This window comes from Osmerus mordax, chromosome 9 (assembly GCF_038355195.1).
Source record: "Osmerus mordax isolate fOsmMor3 chromosome 9, fOsmMor3.pri, whole genome shotgun sequence".
Lineage (NCBI taxonomy): Eukaryota > Metazoa > Chordata > Actinopteri > Osmeriformes > Osmeridae > Osmerus > Osmerus mordax.
The window spans coordinates 15,850,629-15,875,092 of record NC_090058.1 but is presented as its reverse complement, the minus strand read 5'-3'; the positions used below and the strand labels follow the sequence as shown (position 1 = coordinate 15,875,092).

General features: G+C 54.4%; 28 non-coding genes across 28 annotated transcripts; 14 read left to right on the top strand and 14 right to left on the bottom strand.

Annotated features, from left to right (window-relative positions):
- Positions 1-1,049: 1,049 nt before the first annotated feature.
- trnar-ucu (transfer RNA arginine (anticodon UCU)) lies at positions 1,050-1,141 on the bottom strand. The gene is given in 2 exon segments: positions 1,050-1,085; positions 1,105-1,141. It is a non-coding gene; the product is annotated as a tRNA-Arg (tRNA).
- A 395-nt stretch (positions 1,142-1,536) lies between these two features.
- trnak-uuu (transfer RNA lysine (anticodon UUU)) lies at positions 1,537-1,609 on the top strand. Its single transcript has one exon. It is a non-coding gene; the product is annotated as a tRNA-Lys (tRNA).
- A 1,145-nt stretch (positions 1,610-2,754) lies between these two features.
- Positions 2,755-2,846, bottom strand: trnar-ucu (transfer RNA arginine (anticodon UCU)). The gene is given in 2 exon segments: positions 2,755-2,790; positions 2,810-2,846. It is a non-coding gene; the product is annotated as a tRNA-Arg (tRNA).
- Positions 2,847-3,241: 395 nt separating this feature from the next.
- Positions 3,242-3,314, top strand: trnak-uuu (transfer RNA lysine (anticodon UUU)). Its single transcript has one exon. It is a non-coding gene; the product is annotated as a tRNA-Lys (tRNA).
- A 1,145-nt stretch (positions 3,315-4,459) lies between these two features.
- trnar-ucu (transfer RNA arginine (anticodon UCU)) lies at positions 4,460-4,551 on the bottom strand. The gene is given in 2 exon segments: positions 4,460-4,495; positions 4,515-4,551. It is a non-coding gene; the product is annotated as a tRNA-Arg (tRNA).
- Positions 4,552-4,946: 395 nt separating this feature from the next.
- On the top strand, positions 4,947-5,019 carry trnak-uuu (transfer RNA lysine (anticodon UUU)). The gene has a single exon. It is a non-coding gene; the product is annotated as a tRNA-Lys (tRNA).
- Positions 5,020-6,164: 1,145 nt separating this feature from the next.
- On the bottom strand, positions 6,165-6,256 carry trnar-ucu (transfer RNA arginine (anticodon UCU)). The gene is given in 2 exon segments: positions 6,165-6,200; positions 6,220-6,256. It is a non-coding gene; the product is annotated as a tRNA-Arg (tRNA).
- Positions 6,257-6,651: 395 nt separating this feature from the next.
- On the top strand, positions 6,652-6,724 carry trnak-uuu (transfer RNA lysine (anticodon UUU)). The gene has a single exon. It is a non-coding gene; the product is annotated as a tRNA-Lys (tRNA).
- A 1,143-nt stretch (positions 6,725-7,867) lies between these two features.
- Positions 7,868-7,959, bottom strand: trnar-ucu (transfer RNA arginine (anticodon UCU)). Its single transcript is given in 2 exon segments — positions 7,868-7,903; positions 7,923-7,959. It is a non-coding gene; the product is annotated as a tRNA-Arg (tRNA).
- A 395-nt stretch (positions 7,960-8,354) lies between these two features.
- On the top strand, positions 8,355-8,427 carry trnak-uuu (transfer RNA lysine (anticodon UUU)). The gene has a single exon. It is a non-coding gene; the product is annotated as a tRNA-Lys (tRNA).
- Positions 8,428-9,572: 1,145 nt separating this feature from the next.
- Positions 9,573-9,664, bottom strand: trnar-ucu (transfer RNA arginine (anticodon UCU)). Its single transcript is given in 2 exon segments — positions 9,573-9,608; positions 9,628-9,664. It is a non-coding gene; the product is annotated as a tRNA-Arg (tRNA).
- A 395-nt stretch (positions 9,665-10,059) lies between these two features.
- Positions 10,060-10,132, top strand: trnak-uuu (transfer RNA lysine (anticodon UUU)). The gene has a single exon. It is a non-coding gene; the product is annotated as a tRNA-Lys (tRNA).
- Positions 10,133-11,277: 1,145 nt separating this feature from the next.
- On the bottom strand, positions 11,278-11,369 carry trnar-ucu (transfer RNA arginine (anticodon UCU)). Its single transcript is given in 2 exon segments — positions 11,278-11,313; positions 11,333-11,369. It is a non-coding gene; the product is annotated as a tRNA-Arg (tRNA).
- A 395-nt stretch (positions 11,370-11,764) lies between these two features.
- trnak-uuu (transfer RNA lysine (anticodon UUU)) lies at positions 11,765-11,837 on the top strand. Its single transcript has one exon. It is a non-coding gene; the product is annotated as a tRNA-Lys (tRNA).
- Positions 11,838-12,982: 1,145 nt separating this feature from the next.
- Positions 12,983-13,074, bottom strand: trnar-ucu (transfer RNA arginine (anticodon UCU)). Its single transcript is given in 2 exon segments — positions 12,983-13,018; positions 13,038-13,074. It is a non-coding gene; the product is annotated as a tRNA-Arg (tRNA).
- A 395-nt stretch (positions 13,075-13,469) lies between these two features.
- trnak-uuu (transfer RNA lysine (anticodon UUU)) lies at positions 13,470-13,542 on the top strand. The gene has a single exon. It is a non-coding gene; the product is annotated as a tRNA-Lys (tRNA).
- A 1,145-nt stretch (positions 13,543-14,687) lies between these two features.
- On the bottom strand, positions 14,688-14,779 carry trnar-ucu (transfer RNA arginine (anticodon UCU)). Its single transcript is given in 2 exon segments — positions 14,688-14,723; positions 14,743-14,779. It is a non-coding gene; the product is annotated as a tRNA-Arg (tRNA).
- Positions 14,780-15,174: 395 nt separating this feature from the next.
- Positions 15,175-15,247, top strand: trnak-uuu (transfer RNA lysine (anticodon UUU)). The gene has a single exon. It is a non-coding gene; the product is annotated as a tRNA-Lys (tRNA).
- A 1,145-nt stretch (positions 15,248-16,392) lies between these two features.
- trnar-ucu (transfer RNA arginine (anticodon UCU)) lies at positions 16,393-16,484 on the bottom strand. The gene is given in 2 exon segments: positions 16,393-16,428; positions 16,448-16,484. It is a non-coding gene; the product is annotated as a tRNA-Arg (tRNA).
- A 395-nt stretch (positions 16,485-16,879) lies between these two features.
- Positions 16,880-16,952, top strand: trnak-uuu (transfer RNA lysine (anticodon UUU)). The gene has a single exon. It is a non-coding gene; the product is annotated as a tRNA-Lys (tRNA).
- Positions 16,953-18,097: 1,145 nt separating this feature from the next.
- Positions 18,098-18,189, bottom strand: trnar-ucu (transfer RNA arginine (anticodon UCU)). Its single transcript is given in 2 exon segments — positions 18,098-18,133; positions 18,153-18,189. It is a non-coding gene; the product is annotated as a tRNA-Arg (tRNA).
- Positions 18,190-18,584: 395 nt separating this feature from the next.
- trnak-uuu (transfer RNA lysine (anticodon UUU)) lies at positions 18,585-18,657 on the top strand. The gene has a single exon. It is a non-coding gene; the product is annotated as a tRNA-Lys (tRNA).
- Positions 18,658-19,802: 1,145 nt separating this feature from the next.
- On the bottom strand, positions 19,803-19,894 carry trnar-ucu (transfer RNA arginine (anticodon UCU)). Its single transcript is given in 2 exon segments — positions 19,803-19,838; positions 19,858-19,894. It is a non-coding gene; the product is annotated as a tRNA-Arg (tRNA).
- A 395-nt stretch (positions 19,895-20,289) lies between these two features.
- Positions 20,290-20,362, top strand: trnak-uuu (transfer RNA lysine (anticodon UUU)). Its single transcript has one exon. It is a non-coding gene; the product is annotated as a tRNA-Lys (tRNA).
- A 1,145-nt stretch (positions 20,363-21,507) lies between these two features.
- Positions 21,508-21,599, bottom strand: trnar-ucu (transfer RNA arginine (anticodon UCU)). Its single transcript is given in 2 exon segments — positions 21,508-21,543; positions 21,563-21,599. It is a non-coding gene; the product is annotated as a tRNA-Arg (tRNA).
- A 395-nt stretch (positions 21,600-21,994) lies between these two features.
- On the top strand, positions 21,995-22,067 carry trnak-uuu (transfer RNA lysine (anticodon UUU)). Its single transcript has one exon. It is a non-coding gene; the product is annotated as a tRNA-Lys (tRNA).
- Positions 22,068-23,212: 1,145 nt separating this feature from the next.
- On the bottom strand, positions 23,213-23,304 carry trnar-ucu (transfer RNA arginine (anticodon UCU)). The gene is given in 2 exon segments: positions 23,213-23,248; positions 23,268-23,304. It is a non-coding gene; the product is annotated as a tRNA-Arg (tRNA).
- Positions 23,305-23,699: 395 nt separating this feature from the next.
- trnak-uuu (transfer RNA lysine (anticodon UUU)) lies at positions 23,700-23,772 on the top strand. Its single transcript has one exon. It is a non-coding gene; the product is annotated as a tRNA-Lys (tRNA).
- The last annotated feature ends 692 nt before the right edge of the window (positions 23,773-24,464 follow it).

The window sequence follows — 24,464 nt, the reverse complement described above, 5'->3', positions numbered from 1 at the left end:
TCCAGCGTTCTAGGCCCTGTGTGAGCTGTGTGTTCAAACCACAGAGCGTGACTTGTGGCGCGCAACCTTTGTCTCCGTTGCACGCCTGACTTTGAGACAAAGGATGCAAAATTGAGCTGACACCTGCGCCTAAAGAGGCACCGCTGAGATTTGAACTCAGGATCTCCTGTTTACTAGACAGGCGCTTTGACCAACTAAGCCACGGCGCCTTGCTTCATCGGACCAGACGGGCTCAGGCTTCCGTTTTCTCTTCGACTAGGTGCTTTAAGGTGGGGTCGAAAGCCACCTTAGAAAGGTATGCCCAACATGCAGCAAAGGCTCTCAAGGCACCAGAATGAAGAGATTTTCCAGCTTCTTGGACTCTGATGGCGGTCTAAAAACAGATTCCCTGACCGGGAATCGAACCCGGGCCGCGGCGGTGAGAGCGCCGAATCCTAGCCACTAGACCACCAGGGAGAGCTTGGCTTCCTCTGCTCGCTGTCAAAGATGAGGACCACGTTGCAGGACGCAGCTAGTCAAAGGTTTCCACTGGACCTTAAAGTTCCCCCTGACCGGGAATCGAAACCAGCCACTAGACCACCAGGGAGAGACTTAAAAGAGTGGTGCGTCAGCAAAGGCTTTCTTCTTTTGTACCTGAACGGGAGTGAGAATGGGGCATCGCATGCCTTCCTCGCAAATAAAGCCTCCCGCTCGCTCGCTCGCTCGCTCACCCTTTGACAGCTCAGTTGGTGGAGCGGAGGACTGTATTTTTCCGAGATTTTCCAGCTCCGACGGCGGTACAGCTCATTGTCACACTGGCAAGACCCACAACAGGGGCAAACAAGAACACATTCGTCCCTGGGTGGGCTCGAACCACCATCCTTTCGGTTAACAGCCGAACGCGCTAGCCAATTGCGCCACAGAGACCCTGTTTTTACAGAAATAGGACCGGAAAATGGAAGGAAACGCTGGGAGACGAGTGCCAAAACTCCCACGAAGAAGAGGAGGAGCGGCCGTACAAATAACTCTTCCCGTGAGCCGTCGACGGGGAGTTTGGGGAAAAAAGAGAACGACTCTGGTGGGACTCGAACCCACAACCTTTGAATGGCTTTTCCTCCCCCTGCCTAGAAGTCCAATGCGCTATCCATTGCGCCACAGAGCCCCCGACGATTTACCCGCTTGACGTCTACCTTTTGAACCCTGGCAGCATCAGGTCCCTGTTTGGGCGAGGTGCGTTGGTGGCATGCCTCACTCTGAGGAAGCAATCAGAGCTTGATTTTGCCAGGTAAGTAAAAGACGCTACCAAGTCAGACGCGCTACCGTTGTGCCACGAGGCCTAGTTGTGAGCTCAAGAGGCAACGTTCTGACCTGGCGTCTGATGTGCAACCGTTGTGCCGCAAAGCGCGCTGAGAGTACCGATTAAAGAGGCTCTTTGTGTCGAAGGTGCACCGGCATGCTTGCGAGGGATTCGCCATACCATCCCTCGGGGTTTGTGTGGCGAAGGAGATGTACATGCAGATGTTCCACGAAAAGCTCAGTGTTTCCTGCCACCCCAGAGCCCGGATAGCTCAGTCGGCAGAGCATCAGACTTTTAATCTGAGGGTCCAGGGTTCAAGTCCCTGTTCGGGCGAAGGCTGTTCAAACCGCGTGGCAGCGTGGGATGAAGCGGGCCAAATTGGTCTCTCTTATGTACCTGACTTTGAGGAAACAATGGAAGGAGCAAGGGTCCAGCGTTCTAGGCCCTGTGTGAGCTGTGTGTTCAAACCACAGAGCGTGACTTGTGGCGCGCAACCTTTGTCTCCGTTGCACGCCTGACTTTGAGACAAAGGATGCAAAATTGAGCTGACACCTGCGCCTAAAGAGGCACCGCTGAGATTTGAACTCAGGATCTCCTGTTTACTAGACAGGCGCTTTGACCAACTAAGCCACGGCGCCTTGCTTCATCGGACCAGACGGGCTCAGGCTTCCGTTTTCTCTTCGACTAGGTGCTTTAAGGTGGGGTCGAAAGCCACCTTAGAAAGGTATGCCCAACATGCAGCAAAGGCTCTCAAGGCACCAGAATGAAGAGATTTTCCAGCTTCTTGGACTCTGATGGCGGTCTAAAAACAGATTCCCTGACCGGGAATCGAACCCGGGCCGCGGCGGTGAGAGCGCCGAATCCTAGCCACTAGACCACCAGGGAGAGCTTGGCTTCCTCTGCTCGCTGTCAAAGATGAGGACCACGTTGCAGGACGCAGCTAGTCAAAGGTTTCCACTGGACCTTAAAGTTCCCCCTGACCGGGAATCGAAACCAGCCACTAGACCACCAGGGAGAGACTTAAAAGAGTGGTGCGTCAGCAAAGGCTTTCTTCTTTTGTACCTGAACGGGAGTGAGAATGGGGCATCGCATGCCTTCCTCGCAAATAAAGCCTCCCGCTCGCTCGCTCGCTCGCTCACCCTTTGACAGCTCAGTTGGTGGAGCGGAGGACTGTATTTTTCCGAGATTTTCCAGCTCCGACGGCGGTACAGCTCATTGTCACACTGGCAAGACCCACAACAGGGGCAAACAAGAACACATTCGTCCCTGGGTGGGCTCGAACCACCATCCTTTCGGTTAACAGCCGAACGCGCTAGCCAATTGCGCCACAGAGACCCTGTTTTTACAGAAATAGGACCGGAAAATGGAAGGAAACGCTGGGAGACGAGTGCCAAAACTCCCACGAAGAAGAGGAGGAGCGGCCGTACAAATAACTCTTCCCGTGAGCCGTCGACGGGGAGTTTGGGGAAAAAAGAGAACGACTCTGGTGGGACTCGAACCCACAACCTTTGAATGGCTTTTCCTCCCCCTGCCTAGAAGTCCAATGCGCTATCCATTGCGCCACAGAGCCCCCGACGATTTACCCGCTTGACGTCTACCTTTTGAACCCTGGCAGCATCAGGTCCCTGTTTGGGCGAGGTGCGTTGGTGGCATGCCTCACTCTGAGGAAGCAATCAGAGCTTGATTTTGCCAGGTAAGTAAAAGACGCTACCAAGTCAGACGCGCTACCGTTGTGCCACGAGGCCTAGTTGTGAGCTCAAGAGGCAACGTTCTGACCTGGCGTCTGATGTGCAACCGTTGTGCCGCAAAGCGCGCTGAGAGTACCGATTAAAGAGGCTCTTTGTGTCGAAGGTGCACCGGCATGCTTGCGAGGGATTCGCCATACCATCCCTCGGGGTTTGTGTGGCGAAGGAGATGTACATGCAGATGTTCCACGAAAAGCTCAGTGTTTCCTGCCACCCCAGAGCCCGGATAGCTCAGTCGGCAGAGCATCAGACTTTTAATCTGAGGGTCCAGGGTTCAAGTCCCTGTTCGGGCGAAGGCTGTTCAAACCGCGTGGCAGCGTGGGATGAAGCGGGCCAAATTGGTCTCTCTTATGTACCTGACTTTGAGGAAACAATGGAAGGAGCAAGGGTCCAGCGTTCTAGGCCCTGTGTGAGCTGTGTGTTCAAACCACAGAGCGTGACTTGTGGCGCGCAACCTTTGTCTCCGTTGCACGCCTGACTTTGAGACAAAGGATGCAAAATTGAGCTGACACCTGCGCCTAAAGAGGCACCGCTGAGATTTGAACTCAGGATCTCCTGTTTACTAGACAGGCGCTTTGACCAACTAAGCCACGGCGCCTTGCTTCATCGGACCAGACGGGCTCAGGCTTCCGTTTTCTCTTCGACTAGGTGCTTTAAGGTGGGGTCGAAAGCCACCTTAGAAAGGTATGCCCAACATGCAGCAAAGGCTCTCAAGGCACCAGAATGAAGAGATTTTCCAGCTTCTTGGACTCTGATGGCGGTCTAAAAACAGATTCCCTGACCGGGAATCGAACCCGGGCCGCGGCGGTGAGAGCGCCGAATCCTAGCCACTAGACCACCAGGGAGAGCTTGGCTTCCTCTGCTCGCTGTCAAAGATGAGGACCACGTTGCAGGACGCAGCTAGTCAAAGGTTTCCACTGGACCTTAAAGTTCCCCCTGACCGGGAATCGAAACCAGCCACTAGACCACCAGGGAGAGACTTAAAAGAGTGGTGCGTCAGCAAAGGCTTTCTTCTTTTGTACCTGAACGGGAGTGAGAATGGGGCATCGCATGCCTTCCTCGCAAATAAAGCCTCCCGCTCGCTCGCTCGCTCGCTCACCCTTTGACAGCTCAGTTGGTGGAGCGGAGGACTGTATTTTTCCGAGATTTTCCAGCTCCGACGGCGGTACAGCTCATTGTCACACTGGCAAGACCCACAACAGGGGCAAACAAGAACACATTCGTCCCTGGGTGGGCTCGAACCACCATCCTTTCGGTTAACAGCCGAACGCGCTAGCCAATTGCGCCACAGAGACCCTGTTTTTACAGAAATAGGACCGGAAAATGGAAGGAAACGCTGGGAGACGAGTGCCAAAACTCCCACGAAGAAGAGGAGGAGCGGCCGTACAAATAACTCTTCCCGTGAGCCGTCGACGGGGAGTTTGGGGAAAAAAGAGAACGACTCTGGTGGGACTCGAACCCACAACCTTTGAATGGCTTTTCCTCCCCCTGCCTAGAAGTCCAATGCGCTATCCATTGCGCCACAGAGCCCCCGACGATTTACCCGCTTGACGTCTACCTTTTGAACCCTGGCAGCATCAGGTCCCTGTTTGGGCGAGGTGCGTTGGTGGCATGCCTCACTCTGAGGAAGCAATCAGAGCTTGATTTTGCCAGGTAAGTAAACGACGCTACCAAGTCAGACGCGCTACCGTTGTGCCACGAGGCCTAGTTGTGAGCTCAAGAGGCAACGTTCTGACCTGGCGTCTGATGTGCAACCGTTGTGCCGCAAAGCGCGCTGAGAGTACCGTTTAAAGAGGCTCTTTGTGTCGAAGGTGCACCGGCATGCTTGCGAGGGATTCGCCATACCATCCCTCGGGGTTTGTGTGGCGAAGGAGATGTACATGCAGATGTTCCACGAAAAGCTCAGTGTTTCCTGCCACCCCAGAGCCCGGATAGCTCAGTCGGCAGAGCATCAGACTTTTAATCTGAGGGTCCAGGGTTCAAGTCCCTGTTCGGGCGAAGGCTGTTCAAACCGCGTGGCAGCGTGGGATGAAGCGGGCCAAATTGGTCTCTCTTATGTACCTGACTTTGAGGAAACAATGGAAGGAGCAAGGGTCCAGCGTTCTAGGCCCTGTGTGAGCTGTGTGTTCAAACCACAGAGCGTGACTTGTGGCGCGCAACCTTTGTCTCCGTTGCACGCCTGACTTTGAGACAAAGGATGCAAAATTGAGCTGACACCTGCGCCTAAAGAGGCACCGCTGAGATTTGAACTCAGGATCTCCTGTTTACTAGACAGGCGCTTTGACCAACTAAGCCACGGCGCCTTGCTTCATCGGACCAGACGGGCTCAGGCTTCCGTTTTCTCTTCGACTAGGTGCTTTAAGGTGGGGTCGAAAGCCACCTTAGAAAGGTATGCCCAACATGCAGCAAAGGCTCTCAAGGCACCAGAATGAAGAGATTTTCCAGCTTCTTGGACTCTGATGGCGGTCTAAAAACAGATTCCCTGACCGGGAATCGAACCCGGGCCGCGGCGGTGAGAGCGCCGAATCCTAGCCACTAGACCACCAGGGAGAGCTTGGCTTCCTCTGCTCGCTGTCAAAGATGAGGACCACGTTGCAGGACGCAGCTAGTCAAAGGTTTCCACTGGACCTTAAAGTTCCCCCTGACCGGGAATCGAAACCAGCCACTAGACCACCAGGGAGAGACTTAAAAGAGTGGTGCGTCAGCAAAGGCTTTCTTCTTTTGTACCTGAACGGGAGTGAGAATGGGGCATCGCATGCCTTCCTCGCAAATAAAGCCTCCCGCTCGCTCGCTCGCTCGCTCACCCTTTGACAGCTCAGTTGGTGGAGCGGAGGACTGTATTTTTCCGAGATTTTCCAGCTCCGACGGCGGTACAGCTCATTGTCACACTGGCAAGACCCACAACAGGGGCAAACAAGAACACATTCGTCCCTGGGTGGGCTCGAACCACCATCCTTTCGGTTAACAGCCGAACGCGCTAGCCAATTGCGCCACAGAGACCCTGTTTTTACAGAAATAGGACCGGAAAATGGAAGGAAACGCTGGGAGACGAGTGCCAAAACTCCCACGAAGAAGAGGAGGAGCGGCCGTACAAATAACTCTTCCCGTGAGCCGTCGACGGGGAGTTTGGGGAAAAAAGAGAACGACTCTGGTGGGACTCGAACCCACAACCTTTGAATGGCTTTTCCTCCCCCTGCCTAGAAGTCCAATGCGCTATCCATTGCGCCACAGAGCCCCCGACGATTTACCCGCTTGACGTCTACCTTTTGAACCCTGGCAGCATCAGGTCCCTGTTTGGGCGAGGTGCGTTGGTGGCATGCCTCACTCTGAGGAAGCAATCAGAGCTTGATTTTGCCAGGTAAGTAAACGACGCTACCAAGTCAGACGCGCTACCGTTGTGCCACGAGGCCTAGTTGTGAGCTCAAGAGGCAACGTTCTGACCTGGCGTCTGATGTGCAACCGTTGTGCCGCAAAGCGCGCTGAGAGTACCGTTTAAAGAGGCTCTTTGTGTCGAAGGTGCACCGGCATGCTTGCGAGGGATTCGCCATACCATCCCTCGGGGTTTGTGTGGCGAAGGAGATGTACATGCAGATGTTCCACGAAAAGCTCAGTGTTTCCTGCCACCCCAGAGCCCGGATAGCTCAGTCGGCAGAGCATCAGACTTTTAATCTGAGGGTCCAGGGTTCAAGTCCCTGTTCGGGCGAAGGCTGTTCAAACCGCGTGGCAGCGTGGGATGAAGCGGGCCAAATTGGTCTCTCTTATGTACCTGACTTTGAGGAAACAATGGAAGGAGCAAGGGTCCAGCGTTCTAGGCCCTGTGTGAGCTGTGTGTTCAAACCACAGAGCGTGACTTGTGGCGCGCAACCTTTGTCTCCGTTGCACGCCTGACTTTGAGACAAAGGATGCAAAATTGAGCTGACACCTGCGCCTAAAGAGGCACCGCTGAGATTTGAACTCAGGATCTCCTGTTTACTAGACAGGCGCTTTGACCAACTAAGCCACGGCGCCTTGCTTCATCGGACCAGACGGGCTCAGGCTTCCGTTTTCTCTTCGACTAGGTGCTTTAAGGTGGGGTCGAAAGCCACCTTAGAAAGGTATGCCCAACATGCAGCAAAGGCTCTCAAGGCACCAGAATGAAGAGATTTTCCAGCTTCTTGGACTCTGATGGCGGTCTAAAAACAGATTCCCTGACCGGGAATCGAACCCGGGCCGCGGCGGTGAGAGCGCCGAATCCTAGCCACTAGACCACCAGGGAGAGCTTGGCTTCCTCTGCTCGCTGTCAAAGATGAGGACCACGTTGCAGGACGCAGCTTGTCAAAGGTTTCCACTGGACCTTAAAGTTCCCTGACCGGGAATCGAAACCAGCCACTAGACCACCAGGGAGAGACTTAAAAGAGTGGTGCGTCAGCAAAGGCTTTCTTCTTTTGTACCTGAACGGGAGTGAGAATGGGGCATCGCACGCCTTCCTCGCAAATAAAGCCTCCCACTCGCTCGCTCGCTCGCTCACCCTTTGACAGCTCAGTTGGTGGAGCGGAGGACTGTATTTTTCCGAGATTTTCCAGCTCCGACGGCGGTACAGCTCATTGTCACACTGGCAAGACCCACAACAGGGGCAAACAAGAACACATTCGTCCCTGGGTGGGCTCGAACCACCATCCTTTCGGTTAACAGCCGAACGCGCTAGCCAATTGCGCCACAGAGACCCTGTTTTTACAGAAATAGGACCGGAAAATGGAAGGAAACGCTGGGAGACGAGTGCCAAAACTCCCACGAAGAAGAGGAGGAGCGGCCGTACAAATAACTCTTCCCGTGAGCCGTCGACGGGGAGTTTGGGGAAAAAAGAGAACGACTCTGGTGGGACTCGAACCCACAACCTTTGAATGGCTTTTCCTCCCCCTGCCTAGAAGTCCAATGCGCTATCCATTGCGCCACAGAGCCCCCGACGATTTACCCGCTTGACGTCTACCTTTTGAACCCTGGCAGCATCAGGTCCCTGTTTGGGCGAGGTGCGTTGGTGGCATGCCTCACTCTGAGGAAGCAATCAGAGCTTGATTTTGCCAGGTAAGTAAAAGACGCTACCAAGTCAGACGCGCTACCGTTGTGCCACGAGGCCTAGTTGTGAGCTCAAGAGGCAACGTTCTGACCTGGCGTCTGATGTGCAACCGTTGTGCCGCAAAGCGCGCTGAGAGTACCGATTAAAGAGGCTCTTTGTGTCGAAGGTGCACCGGCATGCTTGCGAGGGATTCGCCATACCATCCCTCGGGGTTTGTGTGGCGAAGGAGATGTACATGCAGATGTTCCACGAAAAGCTCAGTGTTTCCTGCCACCCCAGAGCCCGGATAGCTCAGTCGGCAGAGCATCAGACTTTTAATCTGAGGGTCCAGGGTTCAAGTCCCTGTTCGGGCGAAGGCTGTTCAAACCGCGTGGCAGCGTGGGATGAAGCGGGCCAAATTGGTCTCTCTTATGTACCTGACTTTGAGGAAACAATGGAAGGAGCAAGGGTCCAGCGTTCTAGGCCCTGTGTGAGCTGTGTGTTCAAACCACAGAGCGTGACTTGTGGCGCGCAACCTTTGTCTCCGTTGCACGCCTGACTTTGAGACAAAGGATGCAAAATTGAGCTGACACCTGCGCCTAAAGAGGCACCGCTGAGATTTGAACTCAGGATCTCCTGTTTACTAGACAGGCGCTTTGACCAACTAAGCCACGGCGCCTTGCTTCATCGGACCAGACGGGCTCAGGCTTCCGTTTTCTCTTCGACTAGGTGCTTTAAGGTGGGGTCGAAAGCCACCTTAGAAAGGTATGCCCAACATGCAGCAAAGGCTCTCAAGGCACCAGAATGAAGAGATTTTCCAGCTTCTTGGACTCTGATGGCGGTCTAAAAACAGATTCCCTGACCGGGAATCGAACCCGGGCCGCGGCGGTGAGAGCGCCGAATCCTAGCCACTAGACCACCAGGGAGAGCTTGGCTTCCTCTGCTCGCTGTCAAAGATGAGGACCACGTTGCAGGACGCAGCTAGTCAAAGGTTTCCACTGGACCTTAAAGTTCCCCCTGACCGGGAATCGAAACCAGCCACTAGACCACCAGGGAGAGACTTAAAAGAGTGGTGCGTCAGCAAAGGCTTTCTTCTTTTGTACCTGAACGGGAGTGAGAATGGGGCATCGCATGCCTTCCTCGCAAATAAAGCCTCCCGCTCGCTCGCTCGCTCGCTCACCCTTTGACAGCTCAGTTGGTGGAGCGGAGGACTGTATTTTTCCGAGATTTTCCAGCTCCGACGGCGGTACAGCTCATTGTCACACTGGCAAGACCCACAACAGGGGCAAACAAGAACACATTCGTCCCTGGGTGGGCTCGAACCACCATCCTTTCGGTTAACAGCCGAACGCGCTAGCCAATTGCGCCACAGAGACCCTGTTTTTACAGAAATAGGACCGGAAAATGGAAGGAAACGCTGGGAGACGAGTGCCAAAACTCCCACGAAGAAGAGGAGGAGCGGCCGTACAAATAACTCTTCCCGTGAGCCGTCGACGGGGAGTTTGGGGAAAAAAGAGAACGACTCTGGTGGGACTCGAACCCACAACCTTTGAATGGCTTTTCCTCCCCCTGCCTAGAAGTCCAATGCGCTATCCATTGCGCCACAGAGCCCCCGACAATTTACCCGCTTGACGTCTACCTTTTCAACCCTGGCAGCATCAGGTCCCTGTTTGGGCGAGGTGCGTTGGTGGCATGCCTCACTCTGAGGAAGCAATCAGAGCTTGATTTTGCCAGGTAAGTAAAAGACGCTACCAAGTCAGACGCGCTACCGTTGTGCCACGAGGCCTAGTTGTGAGCTCAAGAGGCAACGTTCTGACCTGGCGTCTGATGTGCAACCGTTGTGCCGCAAAGCGCGCTGAGAGTACCGATTAAAGAGGCTCTTTGTGTCGAAGGTGCACCGGCATGCTTGCGAGGGATTCGCCATACCATCCCTCGGGGTTTGTGTGGCGAAGGAGATGTACATGCAGATGTTCCACGAAAAGCTCAGTGTTTCCTGCCACCCCAGAGCCCGGATAGCTCAGTCGGCAGAGCATCAGACTTTTAATCTGAGGGTCCAGGGTTCAAGTCCCTGTTCGGGCGAAGGCTGTTCAAACCGCGTGGCAGCGTGGGATGAAGCGGGCCAAATTGGTCTCTCTTATGTACCTGACTTTGAGGAAACAATGGAAGGAGCAAGGGTCCAGCGTTCTAGGCCCTGTGTGAGCTGTGTGTTCAAACCACAGAGCGTGACTTGTGGCGCGCAACCTTTGTCTCCGTTGCACGCCTGACTTTGAGACAAAGGATGCAAAATTGAGCTGACACCTGCGCCTAAAGAGGCACCGCTGAGATTTGAACTCAGGATCTCCTGTTTACTAGACAGGCGCTTTGACCAACTAAGCCACGGCGCCTTGCTTCATCGGACCAGACGGGCTCAGGCTTCCGTTTTCTCTTCGACTAGGTGCTTTAAGGTGGGGTCGAAAGCCACCTTAGAAAGGTATGCCCAACATGCAGCAAAGGCTCTCAAGGCACCAGAATGAAGAGATTTTCCAGCTTCTTGGACTCTGATGGCGGTCTAAAAACAGATTCCCTGACCGGGAATCGAACCCGGGCCGCGGCAGTGAGAGCGCCGAATCCTAGCCACTAGACCACCAGGGAGAGCTTGGCTTCCTCTGCTCGCTGTCAAAGATGAGGACCACGTTGCAGGACGCAGCTAGTCAAAGGTTTCCACTGGACCTTAAAGTTCCCCCTGACCGGGAATCGAAACCAGCCACTAGACCACCAGGGAGAGACTTAAAAGAGTGGTGCGTCAGCAAAGGCTTTCTTCTTTTGTACCTGAACGGGAGTGAGAATGGGGCATCGCATGCCTTCCTCGCAAATAAAGCCTCCCGCTCGCTCGCTCGCTCGCTCACCCTTTGACAGCTCAGTTGGTGGAGCGGAGGACTGTATTTTTCCGAGATTTTCCAGCTCCGACGGCGGTACAGCTCATTGTCACACTGGCAAGACCCACAACAGGGGCAAACAAGAACACATTCGTCCCTGGGTGGGCTCGAACCACCATCCTTTCGGTTAACAGCCGAACGCGCTAGCCAATTGCGCCACAGAGACCCTGTTTTTACAGAAATAGGACCGGAAAATGGAAGGAAACGCTGGGAGACGAGTGCCAAAACTCCCACGAAGAAGAGGAGGAGCGGCCGTACAAATAACTCTTCCCGTGAGCCGTCGACGTGGAGTTTGGGGAAAAAAGAGAACGACTCTGGTGGGACTCGAACCCACAACCTTTGAATGGCTTTTCCTCCCCCTGCCTAGAAGTCCAATGCGCTATCCATTGCGCCACAGAGCCCCCGACAATTTACCCGCTTGACGTCTACCTTTTCAACCCTGGCAGCATCAGGTCCCTGTTTGGGCGAGGTGCGTTGGTGGCATGCCTCACTCTGAGGAAGCAATCAGAGCTTGATTTTGCCAGGTAAGTAAAAGACGCTACCAAGTCAGACGCGCTACCGTTGTGCCACGAGGCCTAGTTGTGAGCTCAAGAGGCAACGTTCTGACCTGGCGTCTGATGTGCAACCGTTGTGCCGCAAAGCGCGCTGAGAGTACCGATTAAAGAGGCTCTTTGTGTCGAAGGTGCACCGGCATGCTTGCGAGGGATTCGCCATACCATCCCTCGGGGTTTGTGTGGCGAAGGAGATGTACATGCAGATGTTCCACGAAAAGCTCAGTGTTTCCTGCCACCCCAGAGCCCGGATAGCTCAGTCGGCAGAGCATCAGACTTTTAATCTGAGGGTCCAGGGTTCAAGTCCCTGTTCGGGCGAAGGCTGTTCAAACCGCGTGGCAGCGTGGGATGAAGCGGGCCAAATTGGTCTCTCTTATGTACCTGACTTTGAGGAAACAATGGAAGGAGCAAGGGTCCAGCGTTCTAGGCCCTGTGTGAGCTGTGTGTTCAAACCACAGAGCGTGACTTGTGGCGCGCAACCTTTGTCTCCGTTGCACGCCTGACTTTGAGACAAAGGATGCAAAATTGAGCTGACACCTGCGCCTAAAGAGGCACCGCTGAGATTTGAACTCAGGATCTCCTGTTTACTAGACAGGCGCTTTGACCAACTAAGCCACGGCGCCTTGCTTCATCGGACCAGACGGGCTCAGGCTTCCGTTTTCTCTTCGACTAGGTGCTTTAAGGTGGGGTCGAAAGCCACCTTAGAAAGGTATGCCCAACATGCAGCAAAGGCTCTCAAGGCACCAGAATGAAGAGATTTTCCAGCTTCTTGGACTCTGATGGCGGTCTAAAAACAGATTCCCTGACCGGGAATCGAACCCGGGCCGCGGCGGTGAGAGCGCCGAATCCTAGCCACTAGACCACCAGGGAGAGCTTGGCTTCCTCTGCTCGCTGTCAAAGATGAGGACCACGTTGCAGGACGCAGCTAGTCAAAGGTTTCCACTGGACCTTAAAGTTCCCCCTGACCGGGAATCGAAACCAGCCACTAGACCACCAGGGAGAGACTTAAAAGAGTGGTGCGTCAGCAAAGGCTTTCTTCTTTTGTACCTGAACGGGAGTGAGAATGGGGCATCGCATGCCTTCCTCGCAAATAAAGCCTCCCGCTCGCTCGCTCGCTCGCTCACCCTTTGACAGCTCAGTTGGTGGAGCGGAGGACTGTATTTTTCCGAGATTTTCCAGCTCCGACGGCGGTACAGCTCATTGTCACACTGGCAAGACCCACAACAGGGGCAAACAAGAACACATTCGTCCCTGGGTGGGCTCGAACCACCATCCTTTCGGTTAACAGCCGAACGCGCTAGCCAATTGCGCCACAGAGACCCTGTTTTTACAGAAATAGGACCGGAAAATGGAAGGAAACGCTGGGAGACGAGTGCCAAAACTCCCACGAAGAAGAGGAGGAGCGGCCGTACAAATAACTCTTCCCGTGAGCCGTCGACGGGGAGTTTGGGGAAAAAAGAGAACGACTCTGGTGGGACTCGAACCCACAACCTTTGAATGGCTTTTCCTCCCCCTGCCTAGAAGTCCAATGCGCTATCCATTGCGCCACAGAGCCCCCGACGATTTACCCGCTTGACGTCTACCTTTTGAACCCTGGCAGCATCAGGTCCCTGTTTGGGCGAGGTGCGTTGGTGGCATGCCTCACTCTGAGGAAGCAATCAGAGCTTGATTTTGCCAGGTAAGTAAACGACGCTACCAAGTCAGACGCGCTACCGTTGTGCCACGAGGCCTAGTTGTGAGCTCAAGAGGCAACGTTCTGACCTGGCGTCTGATGTGCAACCGTTGTGCCGCAAAGCGCGCTGAGAGTACCGTTTAAAGAGGCTCTTTGTGTCGAAGGTGCACCGGCATGCTTGCGAGGGATTCGCCATACCATCCCTCGGGGTTTGTGTGGCGAAGGAGATGTACATGCAGATGTTCCACGAAAAGCTCAGTGTTTCCTGCCACCCCAGAGCCCGGATAGCTCAGTCGGCAGAGCATCAGACTTTTAATCTGAGGGTCCAGGGTTCAAGTCCCTGTTCGGGCGAAGGCTGTTCAAACCGCGTGGCAGCGTGGGATGAAGCGGGCTAAATTGGTCTCTCTTATGTACCTGACTTTGAGGAAACAATGGAAGGAGCAAGGGTCCAGCGTTCTAGGCCCTGTGTGAGCTGTGTGTTCAAACCACAGAGCGTGACTTGTGGCGCGCAACCTTTGTCTCCGTTGCACGCCTGACTTTGAGACAAAGGATGCAAAATTGAGCTGACACCTGCGCCTAAAGAGGCACCGCTGAGATTTGAACTCAGGATCTCCTGTTTACTAGACAGGCGCTTTGACCAACTAAGCCACGGCGCCTTGCTTCATCGGACCAGACGGGCTCAGGCTTCCGTTTTCTCTTCGACTAGGTGCTTTAAGGTGGGGTCGAAAGCCACCTTAGAAAGGTATGCCCAACATGCAGCAAAGGCTCTCAAGGCACCAGAATGAAGAGATTTTCCAGCTTCTTGGACTCTGATGGCGGTCTAAAAACAGATTCCCTGACCGGGAATCGAACCCGGGCCGCGGCAGTGAGAGCGCCGAATCCTAGCCACTAGACCACCAGGGAGAGCTTGGCTTCCTCTGCTCGCTGTCAAAGATGAGGACCACGTTGCAGGACGCAGCTAGTCAAAGGTTTCCACTGGACCTTAAAGTTCCCCCTGACCGGGAATCGAAACCAGCCACTAGACCACCAGGGAGAGACTTAAAAGAGTGGTGCGTCAGCAAAGGCTTTCTTCTTTTGTACCTGAACGGGAGTGAGAATGGGGCATCGCATGCCTTCCTCGCAAATAAAGCCTCCCGCTCGCTCGCTCGCTCGCTCACCCTTTGACAGCTCAGTTGGTGGAGCGGAGGACTGTATTTTTCCGAGATTTTCCAGCTCCGACGGCGGTACAGCTCATTGTCACACTGGCAAGACCCACAACAGGGGCAAACAAGAACACATTCGTCCCTGGGTGGGCTCGAACCACCATCCTTTCGGTTAACAGCCGAACGCGCTAGCCAATTGCGCCACAGAGACCCTGTTTTTACAGAAATAGGACCGGAAAATGGAAGGAAACGCTGGGAGACGAGTGCCAAAACTCCCACGAAGAAGAGGAGGAGCGGCCGTACAAATAACTCTTCCCGTGAGCCGTCGACGGGGAGTTTGGGGAAAAAAGAGAACGACTCTGGTGGGACTCGAACCCACAACCTTTGAATGGCTTTTCCTCCCCCTGCCTAGAAGTCCAATGCGCTATCCATTGCGCCACAGAGCCCCCGACGATTTACCCGCTTGACGTCTACCTTTTGAACCCTGGCAGCATCAGGTCCCTGTTTGGGCGAGGTGCGTTGGTGGCATGCCTCACTCTGAGGAAGCAATCAGAGCTTGATTTTGCCAGGTAAGTAAAAGACGCTACCAAGTCAGACGCGCTACCGTTGTGCCACGAGGCCTAGTTGTGAGCTCAAGAGGCAACGTTCTGACCTGGCGTCTGATGTGCAACCGTTGTGCCGCAAAGCGCGCTGAGAGTACCGATTAAAGAGGCTCTTTGTGTCGAAGGTGCACCGGCATGCTTGCGAGGGATTCGCCATACCATCCCTCGGGGTTTGTGTGGCGAAGGAGATGTACATGCAGATGTTCCACGAAAAGCTCAGTGTTTCCTGCCACCCCAGAGCCCGGATAGCTCAGTCGGCAGAGCATCAGACTTTTAATCTGAGGGTCCAGGGTTCAAGTCCCTGTTCGGGCGAAGGCTGTTCAAACCGCGTGGCAGCGTGGGATGAAGCGGGCCAAATTGGTCTCTCTTATGTACCTGACTTTGAGGAAACAATGGAAGGAGCAAGGGTCCAGCGTTCTAGGCCCTGTGTGAGCTGTGTGTTCAAACCACAGAGCGTGACTTGTGGCGCGCAACCTTTGTCTCCGTTGCACGCCTGACTTTGAGACAAAGGATGCAAAATTGAGCTGACACCTGCGCCTAAAGAGGCACCGCTGAGATTTGAACTCAGGATCTCCTGTTTACTAGACAGGCGCTTTGACCAACTAAGCCACGGCGCCTTGCTTCATCGGACCAGACGGGCTCAGGCTTCCGTTTTCTCTTCGACTAGGTGCTTTAAGGTGGGGTCGAAAGCCACCTTAGAAAGGTATGCCCAACATGCAGCAAAGGCTCTCAAGGCACCAGAATGAAGAGATTTTCCAGCTTCTTGGACTCTGATGGCGGTCTAAAAACAGATTCCCTGACCGGGAATCGAACCCGGGCCGCGGCGGTGAGAGCGCCGAATCCTAGCCACTAGACCACCAGGGAGAGCTTGGCTTCCTCTGCTCGCTGTCAAAGATGAGGACCACGTTGCAGGACGCAGCTAGTCAAAGGTTTCCACTGGACCTTAAAGTTCCCCCTGACCGGGAATCGAAACCAGCCACTAGACCACCAGGGAGAGACTTAAAAGAGTGGTGCGTCAGCAAAGGCTTTCTTCTTTTGTACCTGAACGGGAGTGAGAATGGGGCATCGCATGCCTTCCTCGCAAATAAAGCCTCCCGCTCGCTCGCTCGCTCGCTCACCCTTTGACAGCTCAGTTGGTGGAGCGGAGGACTGTATTTTTCCGAGATTTTCCAGCTCCGACGGCGGTACAGCTCATTGTCACACTGGCAAGACCCACAACAGGGGCAAACAAGAACACATTCGTCCCTGGGTGGGCTCGAACCACCATCCTTTCGGTTAACAGCCGAACGCGCTAGCCAATTGCGCCACAGAGACCCTGTTTTTACAGAAATAGGACCGGAAAATGGAAGGAAACGCTGGGAGACGAGTGCCAAAACTCCCACGAAGAAGAGGAGGAGCGGCCGTACAAATAACTCTTCCCGTGAGCCGTCGACGGGGAGTTTGGGGAAAAAAGAGAACGACTCTGGTGGGACTCGAACCCACAACCTTTGAATGGCTTTTCCTCCCCCTGCCTAGAAGTCCAATGCGCTATCCATTGCGCCACAGAGCCCCCGACGATTTACCCGCTTGACGTCTACCTTTTGAACCCTGGCAGCATCAGGTCCCTGTTTGGGCGAGGTGCGTTGGTGGCATGCCTCACTCTGAGGAAGCAATCAGAGCTTGATTTTGCCAGGTAAGTAAACGACGCTACCAAGTCAGACGCGCTACCGTTGTGCCACGAGGCCTAGTTGTGAGCTCAAGAGGCAACGTTCTGACCTGGCGTCTGATGTGCAACCGTTGTGCCGCAAAGCGCGCTGAGAGTACCGTTTAAAGAGGCTCTTTGTGTCGAAGGTGCACCGGCATGCTTGCGAGGGATTCGCCATACCATCCCTCGGGGTTTGTGTGGCGAAGGAGATGTACATGCAGATGTTCCACGAAAAGCTCAGTGTTTCCTGCCACCCCAGAGCCCGGATAGCTCAGTCGGCAGAGCATCAGACTTTTAATCTGAGGGTCCAGGGTTCAAGTCCCTGTTCGGGCGAAGGCTGTTCAAACCGCGTGGCAGCGTGGGATGAAGCGGGCTAAATTGGTCTCTCTTATGTACCTGACTTTGAGGAAACAATGGAAGGAGCAAGGGTCCAGCGTTCTAGGCCCTGTGTGAGCTGTGTGTTCAAACCACAGAGCGTGACTTGTGGCGCGCAACCTTTGTCTCCGTTGCACGCCTGACTTTGAGACAAAGGATGCAAAATTGAGCTGACACCTGCGCCTAAAGAGGCACCGCTGAGATTTGAACTCAGGATCTCCTGTTTACTAGACAGGCGCTTTGACCAACTAAGCCACGGCGCCTTGCTTCATCGGACCAGACGGGCTCAGGCTTCCGTTTTCTCTTCGACTAGGTGCTTTAAGGTGGGGTCGAAAGCCACCTTAGAAAGGTATGCCCAACATGCAGCAAAGGCTCTCAAGGCACCAGAATGAAGAGATTTTCCAGCTTCTTGGACTCTGATGGCGGTCTAAAAACAGATTCCCTGACCGGGAATCGAACCCGGGCCGCGGCGGTGAGAGCGCCGAATCCTAGCCACTAGACCACCAGGGAGAGCTTGGCTTCCTCTGCTCGCTGTCAAAGATGAGGACCACGTTGCAGGACGCAGCTAGTCAAAGGTTTCCACTGGACCTTAAAGTTCCCCCTGACCGGGAATCGAAACCAGCCACTAGACCACCAGGGAGAGACTTAAAAGAGTGGTGCGTCAGCAAAGGCTTTCTTCTTTTGTACCTGAACGGGAGTGAGAATGGGGCATCGCATGCCTTCCTCGCAAATAAAGCCTCCCGCTCGCTCGCTCGCTCGCTCACCCTTTGACAGCTCAGTTGGTGGAGCGGAGGACTGTATTTTTCCGAGATTTTCCAGCTCCGACGGCGGTACAGCTCATTGTCACACTGGCAAGACCCACAACAGGGGCAAACAAGAACACATTCGTCCCTGGGTGGGCTCGAACCACCATCCTTTCGGTTAACAGCCGAACGCGCTAGCCAATTGCGCCACAGAGACCCTGTTTTTACAGAAATAGGACCGGAAAATGGAAGGAAACGCTGGGAGACGAGTGCCAAAACTCCCACGAAGAAGAGGAGGAGCGGCCGTACAAATAACTCTTCCCGTGAGCCGTCGACGGGGAGTTTGGGGAAAAAAGAGAACGACTCTGGTGGGACTCGAACCCACAACCTTTGAATGGCTTTTCCTCCCCCTGCCTAGAAGTCCAATGCGCTATCCATTGCGCCACAGAGCCCCCGACGATTTACCCGCTTGACGTCTACCTTTTCAACCCTGGCAGCATCAGGTCCCTGTTTGGGCGAGGTGCGTTGGTGGCATGCCTCACTCTGAGGAAGCAATCAGAGCTTGATTTTGCCAGGTAAGTAAAAGACGCTACCAAGTCAGACGCGCTACCGTTGTGCCACGAGGCCTAGTTGTGAGCTCAAGAGGCAACGTTCTGACCTGGCGTCTGATGTGCAACCGTTGTGCCGCAAAGCGCGCTGAGAGTACCGATTAAAGAGGCTCTTTGTGTCGAAGGTGCACCGGCATGCTTGCGAGGGATTCGCCATACCATCCCTCGGGGTTTGTGTGGCGAAGGAGATGTACATGCAGATGTTCCACGAAAAGCTCAGTGTTTCCTGCCACCCCAGAGCCCGGATAGCTCAGTCGGCAGAGCATCAGACTTTTAATCTGAGGGTCCAGGGTTCAAGTCCCTGTTCGGGCGAAGGCTGTTCAAACCGCGTGGCAGCGTGGGATGAAGCGGGCCAAATTGGTCTCTCTTATGTACCTGACTTTGAGGAAACAATGGAAGGAGCAAGGGTCCAGCGTTCTAGGCCCTGTGTGAGCTGTGTGTTCAAACCACAGAGCGTGACTTGTGGCGCGCAACCTTTGTCTCCGTTGCACGCCTGACTTTGAGACAAAGGATGCAAAATTGAGCTGACACCTGCGCCTAAAGAGGCACCGCTGAGATTTGAACTCAGGATCTCCTGTTTACTAGACAGGCGCTTTGACCAACTAAGCCACGGCGCCTTGCTTCATCGGACCAGACGGGCTCAGGCTTCCGTTTTCTCTTCGACTAGGTGCTTTAAGGTGGGGTCGAAAGCCACCTTAGAAAGGTATGCCCAACATGCAGCAAAGGCTCTCAAGGCACCAGAATGAAGAGATTTTCCAGCTTCTTGGACTCTGATGGCGGTCTAAAAACAGATTCCCTGACCGGGAATCGAACCCGGGCCGCGGCGGTGAGAGCGCCGAATCCTAGCCACTAGACCACCAGGGAGAGCTTGGCTTCCTCTGCTCGCTGTCAAAGATGAGGACCACGTTGCAGGACGCAGCTAGTCAAAGGTTTCCACTGGACCTTAAAGTTCCCCCTGACCGGGAATCGAAACCAGCCACTAGACCACCAGGGAGAGACTTAAAAGAGTGGTGCGTCAGCAAAGGCTTTCTTCTTTTGTACCTGAACGGGAGTGAGAATGGGGCATCGCATGCCTTCCTCGCAAATAAAGCCTCCCGCTCGCTCGCTCGCTCGCTCACCCTTTGACAGCTCAGTTGGTGGAGCGGAGGACTGTATTTTTCCGAGATTTTCCAGCTCCGACGGCGGTACAGCTCATTGTCACACTGGCAAGACCCACAACAGGGGCAAACAAGAACACATTCGTCCCTGGGTGGGCTCGAACCACCATCCTTTCGGTTAACAGCCGAACGCGCTAGCCAATTGCGCCACAGAGACCCTGTTTTTACAGAAATAGGACCGGAAAATGGAAGGAAACGCTGGGAGACGAGTGCCAAAACTCCCACGAAGAAGAGGAGGAGCGGCCGTACAAATAACTCTTCCCGTGAGCCGTCGACGGGGAGTTTGGGGAAAAAAGAGAACGACTCTGGTGGGACTCGAACCCACAACCTTTGAATGGCTTTTCCTCCCCCTGCCTAGAAGTCCAATGCGCTATCCATTGCGCCACAGAGCCCCCGACGATTTACCCGCTTGACGTCTACCTTTTGAACCCTGGCAGCATCAGGTCCCTGTTTGGGCGAGGTGCGTTGGTGGCATGCCTCACTCTGAGGAAGCAATCAGAGCTTGATTTTGCCAGGTAAGTAAAAGACGCTACCAAGTCAGACGCGCTACCGTTGTGCCACGAGGCCTAGTTGTGAGCTCAAGAGGCAACGTTCTGACCTGGCGTCTGATGTGCAACCGTTGTGCCGCAAAGCGCGCTGAGAGTACCGATTAAAGAGGCTCTTTGTGTCGAAGGTGCACCGGCATGCTTGCGAGGGATTCGCCATACCATCCCTCGGGGTTTGTGTGGCGAAGGAGATGTACATGCAGATGTTCCACGAAAAGCTCAGTGTTTCCTGCCACCCCAGAGCCCGGATAGCTCAGTCGGCAGAGCATCAGACTTTTAATCTGAGGGTCCAGGGTTCAAGTCCCTGTTCGGGCGAAGGCTGTTCAAACCGCGTGGCAGCGTGGGATGAAGCGGGCCAAATTGGTCTCTCTTATGTACCTGACTTTGAGGAAACAATGGAAGGAGCAAGGGTCCAGCGTTCTAGGCCCTGTGTGAGCTGTGTGTTCAAACCACAGAGCGTGACTTGTGGCGCGCAACCTTTGTCTCCGTTGCACGCCTGACTTTGAGACAAAGGATGCAAAATTGAGCTGACACCTGCGCCTAAAGAGGCACCGCTGAGATTTGAACTCAGGATCTCCTGTTTACTAGACAGGCGCTTTGACCAACTAAGCCACGGCGCCTTGCTTCATCGGACCAGACGGGCTCAGGCTTCCGTTTTCTCTTCGACTAGGTGCTTTAAGGTGGGGTCGAAAGCCACCTTAGAAAGGTATGCCCAACATGCAGCAAAGGCTCTCAAGGCACCAGAATGAAGAGATTTTCCAGCTTCTTGGACTCTGATGGCGGTCTAAAAACAGATTCCCTGACCGGGAATCGAACCCGGGCCGCGGCGGTGAGAGCGCCGAATCCTAGCCACTAGACCACCAGGGAGAGCTTGGCTTCCTCTGCTCGCTGTCAAAGATGAGGACCACGTTGCAGGACGCAGCTAGTCAAAGGTTTCCACTGGACCTTAAAGTTCCCCCTGACCGGGAATCGAAACCAGCCACTAGACCACCAGGGAGAGACTTAAAAGAGTGGTGCGTCAGCAAAGGCTTTCTTCTTTTGTACCTGAACGGGAGTGAGAATGGGGCATCGCATGCCTTCCTCGCAAATAAAGCCTCCCGCTCGCTCGCTCGCTCGCTCACCCTTTGACAGCTCAGTTGGTGGAGCGGAGGACTGTATTTTTCCGAGATTTTCCAGCTCCGACGGCGGTACAGCTCATTGTCACACTGGCAAGACCCACAACAGGGGCAAACAAGAACACATTCGTCCCTGGGTGGGCTCGAACCACCATCCTTTCGGTTAACAGCCGAACGCGCTAGCCAATTGCGCCACAGAGACCCTGTTTTTACAGAAATAGGACCGGAAAATGGAAGGAAACGCTGGGAGACGAGTGCCAAAACTCCCACGAAGAAGAGGAGGAGCGGCCGTACAAATAACTCTTCCCGTGAGCCGTCGACGGGGAGTTTGGGGAAAAAAGAGAACGACTCTGGTGGGACTCGAACCCACAACCTTTGAATGGCTTTTCCTCCCCCTGCCTAGAAGTCCAATGCGCTATCCATTGCGCCACAGAGCCCCCGACGATGTACCCGCTTGACGTCTACCTTTTCAACCCTGGCAGCATCAGGTCCCTGTTTGGGCGAGGTGCGTTGGTGGCATGCCTCACTCTGAGGAAGCAATCAGAGCTTGATTTTGCCAGGTAAGTAAAAGACGCTACCAAGTCAGACGCGCTACCGTTGTGCCACGAGGCCTAGTTGTGAGCTCAAGAGGCAACGTTCTGACCTGGCGTCTGATGTGCAACCGTTGTGCCGCAAAGCGCGCTGAGAGTACCGATTAAAGAGGCTCTTTGTGTCGAAGGTGCACCGGCATGCTTGCGAGGGATTCGCCATACCATCCCTCGGGGTTTGTGTGGCGAAGGAGATGTACATGCAGATGTTCCACGAAAAGCTCAGTGTTTCCTGCCACCCCAGAGCCCGGATAGCTCAGTCGGCAGAGCATCAGACTTTTAATCTGAGGGTCCAGGGTTCAAGTCCCTGTTCGGGCGAAGGCTGTTCAAACCGCGTGGCAGCGTGGGATGAAGCGGGCCAAATTGGTCTCTCTTATGTACCTGACTTTGAGGAAACAATGGAAGGAGCAAGGGTCCAGCGTTCTAGGCCCTGTGTGAGCTGTGTGTTCAAACCACAGAGCGTGACTTGTGGCGCGCAACCTTTGTCTCCGTTGCACGCCTGACTTTGAGACAAAGGATGCAAAATTGAGCTGACACCTGCGCCTAAAGAGGCACCGCTGAGATTTGAACTCAGGATCTCCTGTTTACTAGACAGGCGCTTTGACCAACTAAGCCACGGCGCCTTGCTTCATCGGACCAGACGGGCTCAGGCTTCCGTTTTCTCTTCGACTAGGTGCTTTAAGGTGGGGTCGAAAGCCACCTTAGAAAGGTATGCCCAACATGCAGCAAAGGCTCTCAAGGCACCAGAATGAAGAGATTTTCCAGCTTCTTGGACTCTGATGGCGGTCTAAAAACAGATTCCCTGACCGGGAATCGAACCCGGGCCGCGGCGGTGAGAGCGCCGAATCCTAGCCACTAGACCACCAGGGAGAGCTTGGCTTCCTCTGCTCGCTGTCAAAGATGAGGACCACGTTGCAGGACGCAGCTAGTCAAAGGTTTCCACTGGACCTTAAAGTTCCCCCTGACCGGGAATCGAAACCAGCCACTAGACCACCAGGGAGAGACTTAAAAGAGTGGTGCGTCAGCAAAGGCTTTCTTCTTTTGTACCTGAACGGGAGTGAGAATGGGGCATCGCATGCCTTCCTCGCAAATAAAGCCTCCCGCTCGCTCGCTCGCTCGCTCACCCTTTGACAGCTCAGTTGGTGGAGCGGAGGACTGTATTTTTCCGAGATTTTCCAGCTCCGACGGCGGTACAGCTCATTGTCACACTGGCAAGACCCACAACAGGGGCAAACAAGAACACATTCGTCCCTGGGTGGGCTCGAACCACCATCCTTTCGGTTAACAGCCGAACGCGCTAGCCAATTGCGCCACAGAGACCCTGTTTTTACAGAAATAGGACCGGAAAATGGAAGGAAACGCTGGGAGACGAGTGCCAAAACTCCCACGAAGAAGAGGAGGAGCGGCCGTACAAATAACTCTTCCCGTGAGCCGTCGACGGGGAGTTTGGGGAAAAAAGAGAACGACTCTGGTGGGACTCGAACCCACAACCTTTGAATGGCTTTTCCTCCCCCTGCCTAGAAGTCCAATGCGCTATCCATTGCGCCACAGAGCCCCCGACGATGTACCCGCTTGACGTCTACCTTTTCAACCCTGGCAGCATCAGGTCCCTGTTTGGGCGAGGTGCGTTGGTGGCATGCCTCACTCTGAGGAAGCAATCAGAGCTTGATTTTGCCAGGTAAGTAAAAGACGCTACCAAGTCAGACGCGCTACCGTTGTGCCACGAGGCCTAGTTGTGAGCTCAAGAGGCAACGTTCTGACCTGGCGTCTGATGTGCAACCGTTGTGCCGCAAAGCGCGCTGAGAGTACCGATTAAAGAGGCTCTTTGTGTCGAAGGTGCACCGGCATGCTTGCGAGGGATTCGCCATACCATCCCTCGGGGTTTGTGTGGCGAAGGAGATGTACATGCAGATGTTCCACGAAAAGCTCAGTGTTTCCTGCCACCCCAGAGCCCGGATAGCTCAGTCGGCAGAGCATCAGACTTTTAATCTGAGGGTCCAGGGTTCAAGTCCCTGTTCGGGCGAAGGCTGTTCAAACCGCGTGGCAGCGTGGGATGAAGCGGGCCAAATTGGTCTCTCTTATGTACCTGACTTTGAGGAAACAATGGAAGGAGCAAGGGTCCAGCGTTCTAGGCCCTGTGTGAGCTGTGTGTTCAAACCACAGAGCGTGACTTGTGGCGCGCAACCTTTGTCTCCGTTGCACGCCTGACTTTGAGACAAAGGATGCAAAATTGAGCTGACACCTGCGCCTAAAGAGGCACCGCTGAGATTTGAACTCAGGATCTCCTGTTTACTAGACAGGCGCTTTGACCAACTAAGCCACGGCGCCTTGCTTCATCGGACCAGACGGGCTCAGGCTTCCGTTTTCTCTTCGACTAGGTGCTTTAAGGTGGGGTCGAAAGCCACCTTAGAAAGGTATGCCCAACATGCAGCAAAGGCTCTCAAGGCACCAGAATGAAGAGATTTTCCAGCTTCTTGGACTCTGATGGCGGTCTAAAAACAGATTCCCTGACCGGGAATCGAACCCGGGCCGCGGCGGTGAGAGCGCCGAATCCTAGCCACTAGACCACCAGGGAGAGCTTGGCTTCCTCTGCTCGCTGTCAAAGATGAGGACCACGTTGCAGGACGCAGCTAGTCAAAGGTTTCCACTGGACCTTAAAGTTCCCCCTGACCGGGAATCGAAACCAGCCACTAGACCGCCAGGGAGAGACTTAAA